At 46.5% G+C, this 20,301-nt stretch overlaps 1 protein-coding gene across 3 annotated transcripts in view; it reads right to left on the bottom strand.

The window, feature by feature from the left end:
• The window catches only part of Tmcc3 (transmembrane and coiled coil domains 3), a 279,273-nt gene that overhangs the window by 197,362 nt on the left and 61,610 nt on the right, over positions 1-20,301 (bottom strand). For 2 of the 3 annotated variants that reach the window (XM_030245121.1, XM_011243475.3), the window contains exon 2: positions 18,160-18,244. The exons of the other annotated variant lie outside the window; for it this stretch is intronic. The gene's annotated coding sequence lies outside the window, so the exon portion shown is untranslated. The remainder of the gene's footprint in view (positions 1-18,159; positions 18,245-20,301) is intronic. 3 annotated transcript variants of the gene reach the window in all.

The following is a 20,301-nucleotide window of genomic DNA, read 5'->3' as shown; positions in this document are numbered from 1 at the left end:
ACGGAACATGGGTTTAGAGGACCAAGGGGAGCAAGATTGACCTCAAGATGAGTGACTTTGGGGCAAGTGGTCTGTCATCTGTCTTAGATCCCTTCCCTATCACTTGTGAAGAGCTGTATTTAGTATCCTTTGGATGTTATGTTTAAGAAAAAACCCAGTAAATGGAAAGGACCTGCTCTATGCAGCAGAGCAAAAGACTCTGTGGTCCATTTCTGCTGTAAACAGCTGCATCTGCTTTCCCGCTGGGAGCCAATCTGCTTGCAAGGAGAAGGTCCAGATTTACTGGCTTGTGTGATCTATAGCTCAGCTAAGAGTGAGATGTCAATCACTGTATATGCCAGTTGTGCAGCCCCACGCTAAACTTAATCCTATGGGGGACTTAATCCTATGGCACTGGAAGCTGCATGGGCATGGAAAATAAGCATGAGTTACAAGAGGGAAGATGATGCTTGCTACTGAGTCCTGGCTGAAGTCAGGGAGCAGAAATGAGAACGAGAATCCTGGATGAAGAATGGGGATAGTCTCAACCAGAGATATCGGAGGAGACTCCAACACGAGGGGCCAGAGAGGTCAGAGACACAAAGAGAGGATGCTCCACAGTGTGTGCAGTCAGCAATGAGTGGGCAGTGGCTTGGTGGGCTGGAGGGTTGAAGTTGGAGGCAAGTACATGCCATTGACTTGGGCCTTCTTGCCCCACAACACTGGCTACCGTGTTGAGAAGCAATATCTGCATCACATCCTCACACGCCCTTCTGAGCTAAGCTTGTTGATAGGGTGATTAAGCTTTTGTCTTCCACGATGTCACAAATGCCCGTTCCACATGGAGTTCGGTGGGAAACTCACGGAAACGTAAGACATGCTTAACACTCTCTGTGGTGAGGAGAGAGTCGATTCTATTACACAGCGAGGCGAGGATGAGTGAGCCCTTTGTTTTGAAAGTCTGGTTGGGTTCCCATGCTTATTGTCTGCTGCCTGCAACTGCCAAGATGTGAGATCAACCCAAGTGGTCCATCAGCAGAGGGGTGGACAAGGGAAATAGGTGAGATTTTCACCTTGATGGGTGAAAAGCCATCTACCATGAAAAACTAAAATCCTGCCTGTCAATCTCAGTAGCATGGAACTAGAGGATAGTAGGTTAAAAGAATAAGGTGGGCACAGGAAGACAAACCCTGTGCAGTGTCACTGATATCTGGAAGCTAAAAATGTACTTGTATTATATATTATGATATATACAAATATATACATATAATATATTTATTTATAATATATGATATATACTTATATATTATAATGATATACAGAATTATATTCATACAATATATTTACATACATAGTTATATAATAAATTATATTCATTAAAGCATAGTATATATCTATATGTGCATATATAATATGTGTGTATATATTTAAAGGTAGAGTGTGGGAAGCCACATATGCCATTACAAGGTGGCGCTGGCTACCGCTGGCCACCACGCATAAGTTTGGGTAAACAACCAATGTGTACATATGCAGTAAAGTTTTTCACCAAGTCACTGCCTGGCCCAGGCATGATAATGAGGCTCCATGAGATACTGAGAGAGAATAACCAATCAGATGAGAGACATGCAAATGAGGTATGATAATGAGACTCAGTGAGGTACTGAGAGAGAATAACCAATCAGATGAGAGACATGCAAATGAGGTATGATAATGAGGCTCAGTGAGGTACTGAGAGAGAATAACCAATCAGATGAGAGACATGCAAATGAGGTATGATAATGAGGCTCAGTGAGGTACTGAGAGAGAATAACCAATCAGATGAGGAACATGCAAATGAGGTGGAAAGCATAACCAATCCGGGTGTGAGACACGCCTCTCCTAGGTCTATATAAGCAGCACCAGTTCTGGGCTTGGGGTCTTTTCGCCTCTGCAATCAAGCTCTTCCAATAAACATGTGCAGAAGGATCCTGGTGTGGCGTCTGCTTTGCTGGCGAGTCGGGCCTCACAAGAGTAGAGAATAGTGATTAAGAGAACCCATGAAGGGTATGGAGTAGAGAGGCACATAGGTATGCAATATGCCCCATCTCATCACCACACATAGTATGAAGCGACTGAAATATTGCTCTGTACTTCATAAATAGGCAGAATTACTATTAGAATTAGGAGGAAATGCATTTTTAAATCAACTGATCCAAGTCTATGCATGGCTCTGGAGTCAATTTGTCTTCTTGGTGGCCTAACCCCCTCTGACATGACTGATGACTTTGATCAGCCCTGCCAAGAAAAACCAAGACATCTCGAGCTCACATTCCAGAGGCGCCTTCACAAGGTTTTGGAACCACAAATATTATTCACAGACTCTAAAGAAGAAAAGCCAAACACTACATCAATGTTTGAAGCCTAATCCGTGTGATTAAATGCCACACTTGCATGCTTGCAAGCCCGGGTCACAGTCAATCAAATGGGAGGCCACTGTGTGCTCCAGCCAGCAGAAAAGCAGGATTCTGGCTCTGGGACGTTCCTTTAGCAGACATTAGTAGAGGACAAACACTACCATACAGAAGCCACTTCTTTCTGGCTGCTGTGTGACATGCCATCCACACAGAACCCAGTGAACCATCCTGTGCACCTACTTGGCCTAGTAGCTGCAGAATATAATGGTGATCTTGGTCCTTGCAGGAGTCTACAGTCTGGTAAGGAGAGTGAAAGAGGTACCCAGGCTCAAGACCTGGTAGGAGGAGAAACCATAAAGGCAGTGGGAAGAGTCACAAGGGGAGACTCCAGTCAATGGGTAGCCATGTACAACAGACCAGCAAGCGACCATCCAGTCAATGTATGGCCATGCTCAACAGACCAGTAACTGACCACAGATTTAAATTAATTTGACAGTTAAAAGTCTGTTGAGTGATTAATAAGCATAAACAAATCTCTATCAGGTGAATGTGTGTGTGTACGTGTGTGTGTGTGTGTGTGTGTGTGTGTGTGTGTGTGTGTGTGTTGATGGAGGCTGACCCTCAGAGTCACACACATTAAAAGCAATTTTTCTACCATCAAGATACACCCCAATTAGTCCTCAATTAGCTTTCACCACACATCCACTAAGCCCAAGACAGATTTCCTGGGCAATCAGAAGGGAGACTGTTGGTTTTCCAAGGTCAGGTGAGCAAAGGAACCTAAGACCCGCTAAGGAAGAAGAAAGCCTGCTAAGGGGGTGGTGACTCTAGACGACTGCCCTAACATCAACCTGGGTGCTCATGACATCACCCACACAGAGAGAAAGAGCCCAAGGAGGAAACAGACCAAAGCCATCCTTAAGGCTGTTGAAGTTCTCTGCGGATGGGCACAACTCTATTACCCCTGTTCATTAATTAATCGGTGCCACTAATTTGAGACTCATGAAAGGAAGACCTGCTGCAGTTTTAGGAAACTGATAGAGATCACCAAATTTCAATTCTTACATGCACAGGAAACAACACATTCTCATTTCCTTTCCTCCTATAGTGTCTCTGGGAGATTCCCTAATCTCGTCTCAGAATTCTACTTGATACTGGGTAACTGTCTCTATGACATCCTCGCCCTGTGGAATGCTGGGATATGGCTGCCAGATATTTTTTTCAAGCAGTTTTATTGGGCTATAATGTACCTACCACCAGGTTCACTTACTTAAAATATAATTCATTGTTTTTTCACATAACCCTAATTTTAGAACATTTTTACCATCCCAAGCAAATCCCTATATTAGTGGCCACTCCTAGTTTTGCCATGGCCTGCCCCCTATGTCTCCGTGGTAACCACTGGTCCACCTCCTGTCTCCGGATTGGCCCATTCTGGACATTCTATAGGAACAGAATCCTATGAGATTGGCTTTTTGTGGTTGGTTTCTTTCACTGAGCATGACTTTGGGGTCATGTTAGAAGAGGCGTCAGTAAATCTCCATTTTGTTTTGTTACTAGATATATTCCCATTATTCAAGCAGACCACATCTTGTGGATTTTGTTACTGGTCAAAGGAAATCTCGGTTGTTTCTGCTTTTTCTGGCCTTTAGTGATGTTGCTATGGACACTCATAAGCAGGCTTTTGTGTGACCGAGTCTTCTTTCTCTTTGGTAGATGAGATAAGGGCCAGAACTTTGTGGTTAGCATTTTGAGGGGAGGCCTGGGCTGTCTTCTATAGCTGTGCGTCATCTCTCCGCCACACTGAATTGTGTGAAGGCCTCTTTCCTCAACTCTTGGTACTCTGCCACCTCGGCCACCCATCCTCATGCCTGCGAAGTGTGGATCCAATTTGCATACTCACAATGGCTGCAAATATTGAGATTTTTTTTCCAGTTATCTGTGTTGGTTATCTGTGTGTCTTATTATTCTGAGGCCCCTTGCCCATTTTAAACTGGGTGAACTTTTCGTTGAGTGGTTAGTTCTAAGAGTCCTTCTTTATTCTGGATACAAATCATAAATCCATATACATGACTTCCAAATATTTACTCCTGTTTAAGAGTTGAATTTCCACTTTTTTGGCCCTAAGACATGGTTTTAAAACTTGAGGATGCTAATGACCTAAAGAGCGCAGCTTGGTCCACATCCCACAGGGAAGGGGGACTTAGGCAACATTACACTTGCTCCAAAAGCCGTAAGCCAAGTGTCTGAGACAGAATGTGGTGAGTATGGACACAGCATTATTAACCTTAAAAAGGATGGAGAAGTTAAGGCACACATCAACAGGGATGAATCTTGAAGTCACTGTGATAAGTGAAACAAGAGGAAAGGACATATACCTTACCCGCCCATTTACAGCTGGGTACCCAGCCCTCCCTGACTCAGGGAGAGGAGCAGTGGGCTCCCAGGAGCCAGTGGGAGAGGGAACAGGGAGTTACTGTCCAGCAGGTGAGCAATTTCAGTTTGAGGTGAATGTAGATGGCTTGTAAGGGCATGGCTTTGCACAACACTGTGAATGTAACTAAGGTCCCAGCACCATACCCTCAAAGAAAGATTTTAAAAAAAAAAGCATAAACAAAAACAGAAAGACAAGGGACCATTAGAGCCTATCCTTGGGCTCTGGTTTACCAGTTTGCTGCTTCCCATCAACTTCTGTGCAAATACAATGAGCCGAATGCTAAAAAAGCAAAATGTTTAAACAACAAGAGCATAGCAGCTGCGGGGCTGGGGGCCGGGGGGGGGGGGCGGCAATGAGTGAACGTGCGTGCCTTCTGTAACCAGTACTGATGTAGCTTGCCTGTCTAGGCAAGGTGCTGTGCTTGGTGCTGGGGACTTAGGATCCTACACACAGGAGGAATTTCAAGCTGTGGACATTTCCACCCAGGAGGAAGAGTCAACCTAACCTGGCTGCATCCTGTTAGAATGGATCTCTGCACCAGCAATGAGCCATTCTGGCCACCTCTGGGGGATGCTCCAGGCCAGAGTGCTTCACCCCTCAACACAGCAGCCTGACTCTCAACCCTGAAAATCCGTGGCCTCTTATTCCCTTATTAAATACAGAGGGAGCGATGATACACTTTTAGAGCCAGACTCTCGGTTTTTCTCAATGAATCCATGCATACAATGACTTACAACTATTTCCCTCCTCCCATCCCCTGCCCCAGGGCTGCATGTGAAAGATCACCATGGCTTAATAGTTACAAGTCTATTCACACTGTGAAATCATTAGCAAGCTAAGCCAGCCTGCCGAGAGCAAAGAAGAAATACCATGTATGTCTCAAGGAAAGAAAAAAAAAAAAGATCTACCAAACCAAGGCTCGGGAGACTGTGCACACATCTGGCACTTGAGATACCAGACAAGAACAAATGCTAGCAGTGCGGTTGGATAGACTGACCTAGGCCAAAAGGAGCTTCAAGAGCTGCCATGAAGGGGACATCTCTGTCACCTCCCTCAAGGGTCAAGGAATATCATGGAAGAGGGAGAGAAAGAACACAAGATCAGGAGGATGGGGAGGAGTGTGGAACACTGTCTTCCAGACATAAAATGGCCATTGATCGTGAACTCACAGCAGAAGCTGTCTGCATAAGACCTGCACAAGGTTGGGGCTGTCAGCATTCGCCATGGCCCAGAGCTGTTGGCAGTCAGTGGTTGTTGGGGGAGGGGGGTGTGTCCCCCAGTGGTGTAGTCACTGGGAAGTTGGTTTTACTCAAGTAACTCATCCCACAGTCTGGTCATGCAAGCCACCCTAAATTAAACACAGTGGGTCACACATACACAGGACATGAATGAGAGTAGAAAGGGAGGTGACTTGCTAGGAGGAAGGGGTCACAACAGGGATAGGAGGCGGCTAATGGTGTAATGGGTGTGGTCAAACTATGTTATATACATGACGCATAACATTGTGAATGAACACACATACAGAGACAGAGAGAGAGAGAGAGAGAGAGAGAGAGAGAGAGAGAGAGAGAAAGAGAGGTCTTATTTGAATACCCCTAAGAACAACTCTCTCAAGAAGTCTGCACCCACATCTAGGTTAGGTGTGCTATCCTTTTCTTCTATGCCTTTCTGTCTAAATACTTAATAACTTTGCTTCAAAAACAGCGTGGCAGGGACTTTGTTTATAGTTCAATTGGTAGCTCAAAATAGATAGTGAGCACCTACTATGAGCCAGGCCCCATACAGGCTCTGAGGACACAACACTCTAAAAATGTTATACATCTATCTCTAGAGGTTAAAAAGACAAACATAAAACTTTCTCTTCCAAGGACTTTGGTGTCTACTACATGGAGTGTGGGAGGGGTATGGGAAAGATATGTCACAGAAGACACGCAAGGTACTGTTAAAGGATTATGGGAAGGTGTGAAGGAACCAAGGAAGGTGTGCTTGAGGAGAGAAGACTCAGGGTACATAGAAGTCACTAGAAGCTAAAGAAAGGGCTGACACTCCCAAGAAGAACAGCAGACACAGGAGACAGCTTGTCTACCCAAGTAAGCCTAGGAGAAACAGCCAAGGCCCTGTCCTGCCACTTGTGTTCTTTCCAGACTCAGTTTTCCCATCTGTAGGATGGGGTAGCAGTTGTAATTCCTCAGAATGGATCCAGTGAGATAAACATGCATAGAGAAGCACTTGATAAACGCAGCTATTAGGAAAGGCAAGAAATGCAGTAAGACAAGAACTGAGGGATGCTTTGGCTTCGGTCAACTTTCAGCCTAACAATGAAATATTCATGTCCAATGAAATGATAATGTCTTAGGCATATAAATTGTTGAGGCAGTCTCTTTGATACAATCATATAAGGATTATATTTGACTGTGATAGAATAATAAGTTAATAAAACACATTTCTTTCGTCTATGAAAGCGAACAAACAGCAAACAGAGGGCCAAACACTCAAGCGCTGGTCCAGAAAGCTTAAAGCTCCTCATTCCTCCTTCAGTCGTGGACCTTGACACCCATGGCTCTGGTAATGTCCCAAGTATAACCAGTTAGCCGTTCCACAATGGGTCAGTCATCTCCCAAGGGACCCTTGTCCTCCCAAGGGTCACATGGCCTTTGCAGAAAGGCCTTTTACCAGAAAGGACACCTTAGTGGCTGTTCTTCCATGAAGCCAGTACCAAGCAGAAATTGATATAGTATTTCATGGGGGAGGGGGAGGTATATTTAGAAGTACTATTTGATGGTGTCCAGTTGAATGCAAAGGTTGTTGGATCTGATCCACCGCTTGCCAGGCTGTGTGTCTCTGTCACTGAGCCTATTTTATTCCTACCAGTGAGGACTGCTGAGGCTTTTCACATGGCTGCAAAGGTCACTTGCACCACCCTCATGGTGCCATTGCTATTATGGAGGGCACCTGGCAGGCAGGACAGGACAAAGATAAGCAGGCTGTGATACTCCTCCTGGCTGTTTCTATCACCATTTCTAAGAGGGCAGCTACCCTTTCCTATGGTGCTATCTGGCTTTACTGACCAGGCCTGGACTGTTTATAACCCACTTAGTAATCTCTGTCCTGTTCCGGAGACTATCCTCAAGCTTCGAGCTGACTGCACAAGGGCAGCTGATCAGTGTCAGCACTGACCAGGGGCTATGGGGTCTCTCTGCAGGTGGACAGACAGTGGACCCAGAGCCTCACTGGTTACAAGGATACCCATGGGAAGGTTGGCCTCTGAGTATCAGCCATTACAAACCACATTACAAACCAACCCACCATCTGAGGTTCTAATTCAGCCAGTGTGGTACGGGCTCTGGAAAGTGCGGGATGGGACCTGGCAGAAAGTGGCAAGTCTGGTAGTGTGGGATTTTGCAAGGCTCCCTGGATGATTTTGAAGCCCCACCCCCTCCAGGCTTGGGGGTGACAAGCTTTCTAAAGGCAAGTTATGCTTAACCATGATCTCCTGTCTGGGGCGCTAATCCCAGGGGTGCTGATGACTACATAGGATTCACACAGCCATGGGGATTTTAAAAACATGTCCAATTCTCTATTCTGTAGTCTCCATGAATACGGATTTTGTTCTAAACATCAGACAGCAAGAACTCAGTCATGGTGCCATGGCATGAATGACTTTAACCACCACCAAGATGTCGTCTTTTTCCTTCTCCGTACCTCCTGATAGCACGAATACAGAGCTTACTGGCAGTGTGGGGTGTGGGGACCATGAAAGGAAGGAGTGGCTGGAATAGTTAAGGAACTGGGAGAGCCAATTAGCATCAGCTCCAGAATAACTCGGAGTGAAGACAGTTAATTTTTCAGAAGTGTCCCTTCCTCCGAGTGTGATGGTTTGTATACGCTCGGACCAGGGAGTGACATTATTAGGACTTGTGGCTAGGTTGGAGTGGGTGTGGCCTTGTTGAAGGAGGTGTGTTACTGTGGGTATGGGCTTTAAGACCTCATCCTAGCTGCCTGGGAGCCAGTATTCCACTAGCAGCCTTCAAATGAAGATGTAGAACTCTTCAGCTCCTCCTGCACCATACCTGCCTGGATGCCGCCATGCTGATAATGGACTGAGCCTCTGAACCTGTAAGCCAGCCCCAACTAAATGATGCCCTTTATAAGACTTGCCTTGGTCATGGTGTCTGCTCCCAGCAGTAGAACCCTAACTAAGACACCAAGAAACTGGTACATCCCATCTCTCTCTTTCCAGGATGGCTTCCAGGAGGTTTCGTATAAAACCATTCTGAAGGCTTTAGTGGCACCATTTCATCTCTCCATTTGTAGTATTTTGTCTTTTTTCTCCTTTCCTAGGTCCAGGTGCTTAATTTCTAGAATTTCGTACCATTATTATAAACCTATTCCTCAGCATTGTCGTTATGCACTTTAAAAGACTCTTTGTGTCCTTCTTGAGGAAGAGGGGGGAAGTCAGTCAAGCCATACCAGTGCCTTGAATCACATCTGGCCCAGCTCCCCCAAGCAAGCTCTTCAGAACCAGCCATTGCCCAAAGCTCTGCAGCACGCACGGTTTTCACTGGGGCTAATCCGGTATTCAAGGCCATAGAGGGAAAAATCACAGTCATTGTGGAAGAAACACTGCCTGACTCAGCTGTGCAGCCCCCGCAGTGCCACAGTGCCTCCAGGAGACACCTTGCCTCAAAGCTGGAACAGCCTGTCACCCTGACACAGAGCCTGTGGCTAGACAGGGCTGCCTAGTGTTTTCCACTCATCGGGAACAAAAGGACACTCTCCTAACTCTCCATCATCGAGACTTCCAGCCAGCCCGTGTGTGGCCCCTTGGGACAGGAAAGCAGCTGCTTCTGAAAAGACGTGATCTTTCTCCTGCAATAACCATTTCACAAGGTACAGTGTGAAGGAGAATGCTCCAGGGGACCCAGGACCCCTCTCCAGTTGCATTTAAAGGACAGTCGACGTGTAGTCTTCTCTCTACAAGGACACAGTTTCCTTTTCTACCACCGGTTCATGTTTTGATAGCAATGCAGTGAACATGCAAATAACCACAAGCCTTGTAAAACACCAGAAAGTTCTTGGGGGAAATCCCTCCTTTTAGCATAGTGGGGACCCCTGCGCTTACTGATACACTCCCTTGACTTCTTTTGATGAATAGTAGGCTCCTTCCATGGTGCCAGGCACAGTCAAGGTGCAGTTCTGGCTGCCCTCTTCCTCCACGATATTGTCTTGGGCTGCTCGGGATTCTTACCAAGTTGCTCTTCTGCAGAAGGCTCCAGTATTCAACCGCACACACACACACCCTTTTGGTTTGTATCCCCTACTCACTTCTCCAAATCCCTGTCCTCACCGTGGGTTCCCGTATGGCCCAGCCCAGACCCAGGGCTTGCCAGACCTACAGCCCACATCAGTTCTGAAGGACATTGCAGTGCCATAGCTGTAGGTCAACCATTGTCGCTTTGCCTCTGGTGGCTTTGCTCCCGGTTAACGGTCCAGAGATCCACCATCCGACTCTTTTCTACCCACTGCACCTGCTCTGTCCTATCATCTCACTCCAGCTCCCTCTTCACCTGCCTGAGCAGAAAGAATCTCAGCAGAGATCAAACACATTATCCCTCCACCTCTCTGCTCACATGCTCCAGAGCACTGGGGCTAAACAAGAGCAGCTGCAGCAGCCACCCAGCCAAGAGGACACAGCCAGAATGGCCACTGGTTAGAAGCACCAACCAGGAACACTGTCCTTGTCCCTCGTTATTCTGGAACGTGTAGACTCTGTATCAGGGTACTTAACACAAGCGCTGCCGTGAGGGAGAAGCAACGGCAGTGACCAGACAACCCTCACCAGGGCTTAGAAACTATGAAAACCAGTAACTGGGACTCTGCATGAGCAGAATCCAAAACAAGGCCACCGGAGGATGAGGGTGGCAGATGCCAAGCCTGAGGAGCTGTCCCGTCGGCAGCGATTATGCAAATCGCTGGCCTAGCGTGCTTTGATGGTAATGTACTCATCTCTCCAACTTCCAGCACACTAAGAGCGTGCATAGCTTAATGACGGGGACTGGATTGGAAGGCAATTGGGAGCTGAGAACAGAGAGTTTTGTCTCTCTATAATAACTCTTTACAGAAACGTTGTGTCAAAAAGCGCTATTCCCTGGGCTCCGGTTCAAAGGCATGGTCATCAAAGGTCTCAAAGGTGTAAGCGCTAATAGTGTTCTTAAGCCATGCATGTTGAATCTGTTCAATATGTGGGACCTACAATAACCAAGCCCACTGCAAGAGAATAAGTCAAGAACTGAATAAATTCAAACTGTAAGGTGACTCTGCCGACTTCTTTCTACTCCTTAACTCAGGCACCCCACCCTTCCTTGTATGGCCTCCTGACATAGTATAGTATCCTGAAGAAAGAGTCAGGCCAAAGCCTTCAGTCCTCTTTCCCATCACCCACATATCTGAGCTGCCCCAGAAAAACCTGGGGGGGGGTAATATTAAACCACAGACAAGACAGACAACTGCTGCACCCCATCTACTTAGTTCTGGGGTTTTAAAGACTTTTTAAAAATTATGTATGTGTCTGGAGCTATGTGTATCTGAGTACCTGCAGAGGCCAGACCAGGCTAAACTCCCCTAGTCATTTTGTTTTTACAGTTGCAAATAACAGAAAATGTAGCTAACAGTCAATGGCAGGCATAGGATTCTGTAACTGGGAATCTCTCTTCTTTGCAAGACATGAAATCTCAGATGGACTGTTTCGGAGATGCTGAGGGTCTGGGGGGTGGGGGTGGGGTGGTCAGTGATGGTAAGATGTGGGTGGGCCAGCATCACCAATTCTTTTTGTCCCACGCCTCACCATTATGAAATGGCCTCACCATTATGGAATGCTCTCACCATTATGGAATGGCGGCAGCAGCCCCAAGCACTGCATGTGAGCCTCGCTGCACTCAAAGCAGGAAGCAGCATAGACTGAGAGCCCTCCTCTGTTAAAGGATGAGAATCTCCCAGCATCCCTCAGCAGACTTCCCCTTCCATTTTAGGACCATTCAGGCACTCATGTCTGTCCCCAGGACTAGAGCAAGGTTTATATTTAAGAGATGCCTGCCTGGCTTCATTAGCAAGGACAGAAAGTATTGGACTTGGTAAAATAATCGCCTGCCTTGGAAGTAGCATCTCCAGAGACAGTAAGAGATGGGACCTTGGGGAAGTGACAACCCACCAAAGCTGTGTTGTACCTGGAGACCACTCACTGCACACAGTAGGTCTTCCTGCTGGGACACAGGGACGCCATCTACAACACTTCTCCTTTCTCTTTTGCTCTATACACACGTGTGTACTTGTTCCCTATGCTAAGCATACTGAGGCTGACTTCAACTGAGGCGGTATCCACATATGACCAGGGACTGCTCAGCTCTGCTCCCTCACAGCCACCAGTGAGGTCAAAGACACTCAGAAAGCCAGACACAAACCAGCCTCATAGAAAACAGACAGTCCCTGAGCAACTGTGCCTAGGGCCTGAAGAGTCCTGCAGGGTCAGTGGGGGGAGCGTCATGGTGACTACACCACAGGAATGTGCAGGCTACTGAAGAAGGTGGAGCCTGACAAAAAGGAAGTTGCCTTAGGAAAGACTGGAAGGGCCGAGCCTCTGCCTCTACCACTGCAGGGCAGGCAGAAGGCAGCATTTCAGGGAACTGACCCCAGACAATGGCAATGAGCCCCAGCCTGGGATGTGAGAATCTGTAGACAGACTCTGTCAACCTGGATGTCTCTGTTTTTCCTAACTGTGAAATGCAAGTGACACTGGGACGTTCCTCACAGCATTTGAGAAACAAGACAGACCGTATACTGAGGTATTAGGAAAATGTTTGCTCAATGAACGCCCGGCACGCTTGCCAGAGCAGTGTCAATTCTAGCAGCAGGCAGAGAACCAGGCAGCCACTTGTCACAACCAGCGTATTAAAGAGTTAAAGCTGCCAAGCAGAAAATCACCTCCCTGGCACTTCACTTCAAAGCTGGAGAGTCTGGCTACCTTCCTCGGCACAGTCAGCAATGAATCACCTCCAAAGCACACATGCATAATAAGGATAAAGTTTGATACATTGTTTTGGCTTATTTTCTGTATATTTTCCTTGTTAAACCTTCCAAAGAATCCAAAGGATGTCTATAATATGTATCCATCTTTCTTTAAGGTCAAAAGGAAAAAAAAATCCTTGCCCTGAGATCAGAGAGAGAGAGAGAGAGAATAAAGTCCACCCTTGGGCCATACTTCTTCCCAGCCTCCAGCCCTTCCCACTGCCCAAGAATTCTAAATTAACCTAAGCTTTCTTTTTCTTTACACTTTTCCCCACACATGTCTGTATCTCTAAAGAAGAAATCACTTAGGTTGGCTTTACTAACTTCTGTGTAAATGTGGGGCAGGACTGATACACTGTTCTTGCAGAGGACCTGAGTTTGGTTCCTAGTACTTGGGCTCATAACTGCCTGTAAATTCCAGTTCCAGGGGATCATATGCCCTCTACTGGCCACCACAGGCACCTGCACACACTTGCAGGAACTCACACATACATACGCACAAACACATATGCATACAAATAGTTAAAAATAAAATGACTACTTATGGGACTAGCCAGATGGCTCAGCAGTTAAGAGTGCTTGCTGCTGGGGGACTTTTGGGATAGCGTTGGAAATGTAATTGAGGAAAATATGTAATAGAAAAAAAAAAAAAAGAGTGCTTGCTGCTCTTCCAGAGGACCCAGGTTCAGTTCCCAACAAATACCTATATCAGATGGCTCGCTATTTGCCTGCACCTCCAGCTGCAGGGGGTCTGACGCTCTTTTTGGGCGCACCTGAACTCACGCGCACTCGCACAGACACACACATACACACACACCGATTTAAAAATAACAAAAATTTCAACTCTGTGTAAGTGAAGTATACAGTAGGCATTTCCCTGCAACTTGCTTTCCCATCTGATGGAGTTTTCAAACATCTTTGTCGCTGGCTGCCAGGTGGGACTCTGTTTAGAAGGCTATCCAGTTTACCTTGGTACTCTCTCTGGACCTTGGCCTTGTCCCAAAAGTGACGCCTTACTCCAGGATGGGTGTACACAGATCTTATTTTGGGCAGAACTGAGAGAACCTGGAGTCAAAGGTTGTCTTGAGCACTACTGATTTTTACACAGAGCAGCAACGTAAAACCAGGTTGTATGGTCACCCCATTGATTCTGGGTGCTGTCTCAGGATTTCCTAATCACCCCCTACAGTGCAGGTTGATAGTTTCACATCCAAATGCTACTAGCGTCTGCATCTGCGCAGTAGACCTGAGAGAAAGCCTAAGTGATTAACTCCACCTAGTACGCTGGAAGGAAGGCAAACAAACCCTTTCAGCAGGAAGATGAGACTGCACAGCCCCAGGCCCTTCGGTTCCAGGCAATCACACTTCATCCTCACGGAAAATCTAGCTTCAAGCGACAGCGACAGTAAACAGGATGTAAACAGTTGGGTAAACAGTTGGGTTCTTTTTCTGTGACAGGGCTGAAGGTCTATCACCTGCTGCCTTGTTTCATCTTTACGAACCCACGTTACTGTAGTCGGTGCAGTGACGCTCAGAGGGCTGCCATGGCTTGTCCAAGGTCATTTTGCATACAGGCAACAGAACCTTAAGCACTGTGACTAAGTGGATGACCATAACAGTTATTAATGAATTGGGACATCGCTACCAGATAAAGGAGGTGCTGTTAACAATGAAACCAGAGCAGGTATGAGCGACACTGATCCGGGTAAGGCATGTGACTCCCTCGAGCCAACTTTGCCTTATGTCCTTGTGATCTCTCAACCATAGCTGTTAATGATTTAGAGGGGACTGACCAGATTCAGGCCCCCCAAATCTCTGGTGAGGACACTGTGTGCAGAGATATAGAGAGGTTGTCACAGGGTCCCTCACCCTTTTCTCTCTGGCACGTTCGGAACACCTGAGAGACGTGCCTGTGGCATCCTGCCATTCAGCGCAGCAGGTTGGAGAGGATCGTAATATGCTTCCCTGAGATTCATAATTAAATCACAGAAACACTCTTCCGCCCACAGCCACTCCTGTGTTCTGCTGCCAGCAGCAGAGTGAATGTCCCATTTGCTGGAGCAAGCATGCCTCCAAGAGGCGGCAGCCATATATTCTCCAGGAAGAGTGCCGTCGGCTGCCCCTCCCTCCAGCAGGGAGCATGCGCACAAGTAAACAGACAGGCATGTATGCTCTCTTGCTGTCTCACACCGAACAGCATTTGTTTTTAAGGAAATGTCTCAGACGCGGAGAAGCGATTGCATAACACTACCCCTGACCTCAAAGCGCATGGGTGTCTATTTTTGTCATACAAGACTGGTCCCAACCGCACTATTCATAGTCACCCCGAACCAGAAATGACAGAAAATGCCTGCCAACAGCAAATGCAGGCTGCGGTCTAGTCATGCAATATGAATGTTCTACAACGGGGGCAACGTACAGATCACGGACTCAAACTGTTGGGGGAAAGGAAAAAGCTAATAAGCAAATATTCACACTACACTTTATTTAGTGAGGTTCAACCCCCGGCAAGCTTGACGGCAAGGGTTAGAAATGAGCACCGCTTCACTCCTGTGGAGGAGGCGAGCGCACTAATCACCAGAGGCCTCCAGCTCTGCTTAGGAGGCTGACAACACTGTATTGAAACAATACTGCCTTGAGCTGGATAGTGCTTGTGGAGGAGGTGGGACAACTGAACGAGTGGCATGGCCAGCCATGTGTGCATCTTTTGGTAAGATATGCTCCATCTGCCGGGGAAGGTTTTTGCACTTGGATAGAAAACGATCTTCACTCAGACTGTGTGGCCTCTAGCAAGCCACTTCATAAGCCTGATCATTTTCCGCCCTGGCACATGAGGTGTAGGGTTCATTCATTTGGTGCACAGCCGAGAGGGCAAGTGCTCAAAGCTGTGGGCTGATTCAATTGATGGCCCTCCCCTTCTGCACATGCCCTCCTGGTATTTGGGATTTTTCTCATTCATTATCTCCTCTGGGTAGGGTCAGGGAAAGTTGAAATGGCCTAGGCCACTGATCCATTTTAGGGAGAGAGGGGAGGAACAGGTAAACTCTGCCCGGAGGACATCCAAGTGTGTCAAAGCCCAGGAAAAAAATGTCCGTACCCAGTAATTCTAAACCAGGAATCTGTGCTTAAGAGACGACAAGAAAGACTGGTTTGATGTTAAGTGTATACAATTATACATTATTTATGAAACTTAAAAACTAGATATATATGTATATGTATGTATATACATATATATGTATATAAATTATATCCAAAAATAGTTAAGGAAAGCACTGTTGGTGAGAACTTATATTGATGTGAAAAAGCCAGCCATCAGAACAACACACCTCTCTGTATCCATGTTTTAGATAACAGATACCCAGAGAAGATGAATAGAAATGTAATCAAAATTTAAAATAGCAACATTATAGCCACTTAAGCTTTTCTTATATTTTGTCTGTATTTTTAATGTTCTTCTATGTATTACTCTAAACATGAAAGATGGATTTTCTTTTCTCCTGGGGCCTTCATCCCTGTTGTCAAGGTGACAGCCAGCTGCAATCCATCCCATTTTCAAAAGGGCATCGAGCAATGCAGTGTGTGTCTGGAGGAAGGTGACTGACAAAGTGATTGGCAAAGTGCTTCAAAGATAAGCCCCACGGGAAAAGGCCAGAGGAACAGGCGTGTGAGCCTTGGGGGAGACCAGCTGATGGAGCAGCTGCCTTGGAGTATCTGACAAGTAAAAGGGGTTCTTCTTGACCTATGGAGGTTCCAGAGGTCAGAACCAACACCAGAGACTCGCAGGAGAAAGGTAGCCAGCAGATCACAGATCGGGAACTCAGCACAGCGCCTTGCTCGCTGACAATGGGTCGCTCCTCTCGAGGTCCCCTTGCTGACTGAGACAACTGGGGAATGAACACGCACCTGTCCCCTTTATCATTCTTCCCTGATCTCCAGTGAGCTCTTCAGAGGGTACAGAAACAGACCCTCTTTTCGCCACTTGCGTCTCTTGGTCCAAGTCACAATGGCCTCTTCCCTTTGATGCCCTATGGCTTTCCTAACTGGTGTCTCCTTCCAAGCTTACTGCCCTGTGTCTGTCCATTCACTACAGAGAAGCTAAGGTAATGATTTTTCCTAGGACAATTTTTTTTTTAATTAAAATACTCAAATTGCTGTAGGGGTGGGGGGAGGGGCAGAGAATCTTTAGGAAGTCCCAGAGATCTTGGATAAGGGATGCTCCCAGGAGTCAATTGCGGGTGACCTTAGCCGGGATGACTAACAGTAGAGTAGGGTCATGGAACCCAAAGAGACCACCTCCATTAACCAGGCAGGACTCCCAGTGGAAGGATAAGGGACACCAACCCACCCAAAAAAATTTGTATCCCAAATTTGTCCTGTCTAAAAGAAAGGCAGGGACAAAGCCTCTGTGCGGCTACCGTGACCCCTGGTAACCTAGGCACAGCTGGCCAGCCAGCACCCACTGCTTCTAGTCCCTTACTGAGCAGGGTGTCACTGACCTCTGCATCTGTCTCAGAGTCGCCATTCTTAACACCCTCTGCTTCCTCTGCCTGGAGAAAACATCGTGGGTCTAAGTCCGACTATTTTCAGCCTGAATATCCCTCCCCTTACTTCCAAATGCTAGGTTAGATGCCTCTCTCATCTGTGCTTCCGACACGTAAACATCTCCCACCAGAGTACTGCTTTGAATATGAGCATGCCATGCATGTGGTGTGAATGTAGGTATGCATGCTCACACGTGCTGCAGGTAGACATGTGCATGCAGGTGTGCATGCTTATAGAGGCCTGAGGCTGCAACTGAGTGTCTCCGTGATTGTTCACCCTCTCTTCAGACAGGGTCTCTCCCTGGCCTTGAGCTCACCGATTTGGCTAGTGTGGCTAGCAGGCTTGTTCCCGGGATTCCGTGACTCTGCCTCCCAGGTGCTGGGATTACAGACAGGCTGCCCACCCAGGTGTTATGAACCTTCTAAACTCAGGTCCACGGCTTACTCGGGAATACAGCTCTATTGGCTGGGTCAGCTACCCCAGCTACATGCTTTGCCTGCAGTCATAGCTCCTGCTACTTGGTACACGATAGGCAGGTGAAGATGTATCTTTACTGCTCAGAGCTTTTATGGATGACGTCATTTTTCACATACACCCTCACGCATTCACAAGCACTTTTCAATGTAGACAAATACTAGATCTCCGTGGGAAATATTCTAATGAATAGCATTTTCTAGAAGCAAATCTAGACTTCCTCCAGTTCCTCTGTCCTGGGTTCATGTGCCGTGCTGTCGCTTCTGTTCTTACCAGCCAGCTCAGTAATTGTTCTTTACCAGCATCTGAATGCCCAGGAGCGGTCTTCAGTCCGTCCACAAGAAGATCAATAGGTACACTAAATAGACGGAAAAAAGATGTGTGATATCGAATTCATAAAGTGGCAGGATATAAAGAAAAAAAATAAATCAAGAAAATGCTAGCGGACACAAGACTAATAAGTAAAAAATAAATCTTCCACAGTCGGCTTTCCCAAAGGCATAAGCAGTTCCTGCTAATTTGAAGAAAGTACTTCACACAAGAAAGACTTAGGGTTTCAAGGCCAGTTCCCTGGATTCGGAGTAGGAGCCGGGTAGGGAAGGCCTACGAGACACGACTCTCTATCCCTATCCCCGCCTTTCATCAGGGACTTTGAGCAAATTATGTCTTCATGAATCAGTGCTTTGCCTAAAGAAGAGAGTTGGGTAATTGAGATAGTCTCTCTTCATTTCTATTCATTCTCCTTCTTTCCTGGCGACAGAAACTGATTTTTAGCCAGGAATCTTAATGTCCCTTGAAAACATTACACTTGACCCGTCTTTGTAATCAGGTATCCAAGGAGACAGGAGCAGACCTGTTGGGTGAATCTCACTGAAGCACGGCGTTACTTCAGTCTCTTCCCCACGGACGAGCATGGAGAGGAGATGGCTTGACTATTTCCAGACTCTGAGAACGGTAAGGATCAGAGGGCCCATGGAGAATAGAGCTAACAGAGCCTGCAACCCTTGGGAACGTATGGATGCTTCATAACTAACTATGGCTGGCCTACTTCAAAGTTCCAACACTCAGGGAAACACCCTGCTATGCCATTTAATACTGAAAGGCTTCCCAGGAAAGACTCTCTCTGTGTTATTTAGGCCAAGTCAACCTCTTTCAGGACATGGTTCTGTTTTTTTTCCTAAGGAACAAGACATTCCCCCTCTTTGACCCTTGAGCCCCACAGGTAAGTTCCTTGCTGGCAACGCACAGGAATTCGTGAAAACCAGAGACCCTTGGAGAAGCTGTGATAATTCATGACCATGAAAAGGGAGTCATTTCCCAAGACATCTAAATTGTCAAGGACCATGACGAAGACTGTTTTGATGAACCAAGGTGTGCCTGCAGCCAAACATGGAGGGTTCCTGCCAAGGACTCAAAAGATTCCTTCATTCAATGTACAGGTCTTAGGACCCCGAGTCCCAGCTCCAAAGACCTCAACTCTGAGAACCCTCCTGCCCCACTCCTGATTCTCAACCTCCTAAGCTAAGACTCCCGTTACTCACTCAAATTAAACACCCACCAGACTGAATGAGATGTGCCAGCCTTCTGGTCTATACAGAGCCACCATCCCCTTTGGTGCTGGTGAACATCAGCCTTCTAAAACACAGCTATCTGTGTTGCCCTCGCAGGGGACATTAAATATCTAATTATGCAAATTAGGTGCTAGGGATACAGATGAAATGACCTGAGCCTCATTAACACAGAGTCCATTAGTTTAGACGATGTGACCATCCTCAGTGCTGGATTTTATTTTTCTAATATCTATAAAGGAAAATAACATGCAAAATAAACGGCCAACACATAGCACAGAAGACAGAGTCACCCACTCTGCTAATATTTACTGGGAGTCTATCATGTGCCAACGTTAGGAGAGCAGAGATAGATATTATTTTGTGTGGTTCTCATTAAGAGAACTCTGTTGTTCAAGAATGTAATGTCACCTTGTTAAAACAAGCTAGAAGTCTGGAAAATTAAAATATGTACATCCGCACAACAGAATGCTCTGAGACCATCATAAAACCACTGGGGTAGATCAGTCAGTGCTGCTGTGGTGACAAGAATGAGCATGGAGTGAAAGGAGAAAGGGATTGGAACTCTCTTTGAAGTACGCCATTCATATTAAAAACAAGAGACACGGTGGTGACACACACGATACCAGTGCATACGCTGGAGAAAGTTCGGGAGGAAAGATAGTCAATAAAAACCAACAGTCTGGGGTAAGAGGGAAACTTATTTTTCACTATAATTTTGCAAAGTGGAAGTGGCCTTTGGTGGTCACAGATTTCGGGACATAGGTGAAACTCCTGGGTTCACAGCTTGCGTGTGAAGTGATACCATTCATTGCTATTTAAACACATTCATCTTATCTTGAAACGA

The sequence above is a fragment of the Mus musculus genome, chromosome 10 (genome assembly GCF_000001635.26).
Source record: "Mus musculus strain C57BL/6J chromosome 10, GRCm38.p6 C57BL/6J".
Classification (NCBI taxonomy): Eukaryota; Metazoa; Chordata; class Mammalia; order Rodentia; family Muridae; genus Mus; species Mus musculus.
This window is presented reverse-complemented; position numbering and strand designations above follow the sequence as displayed.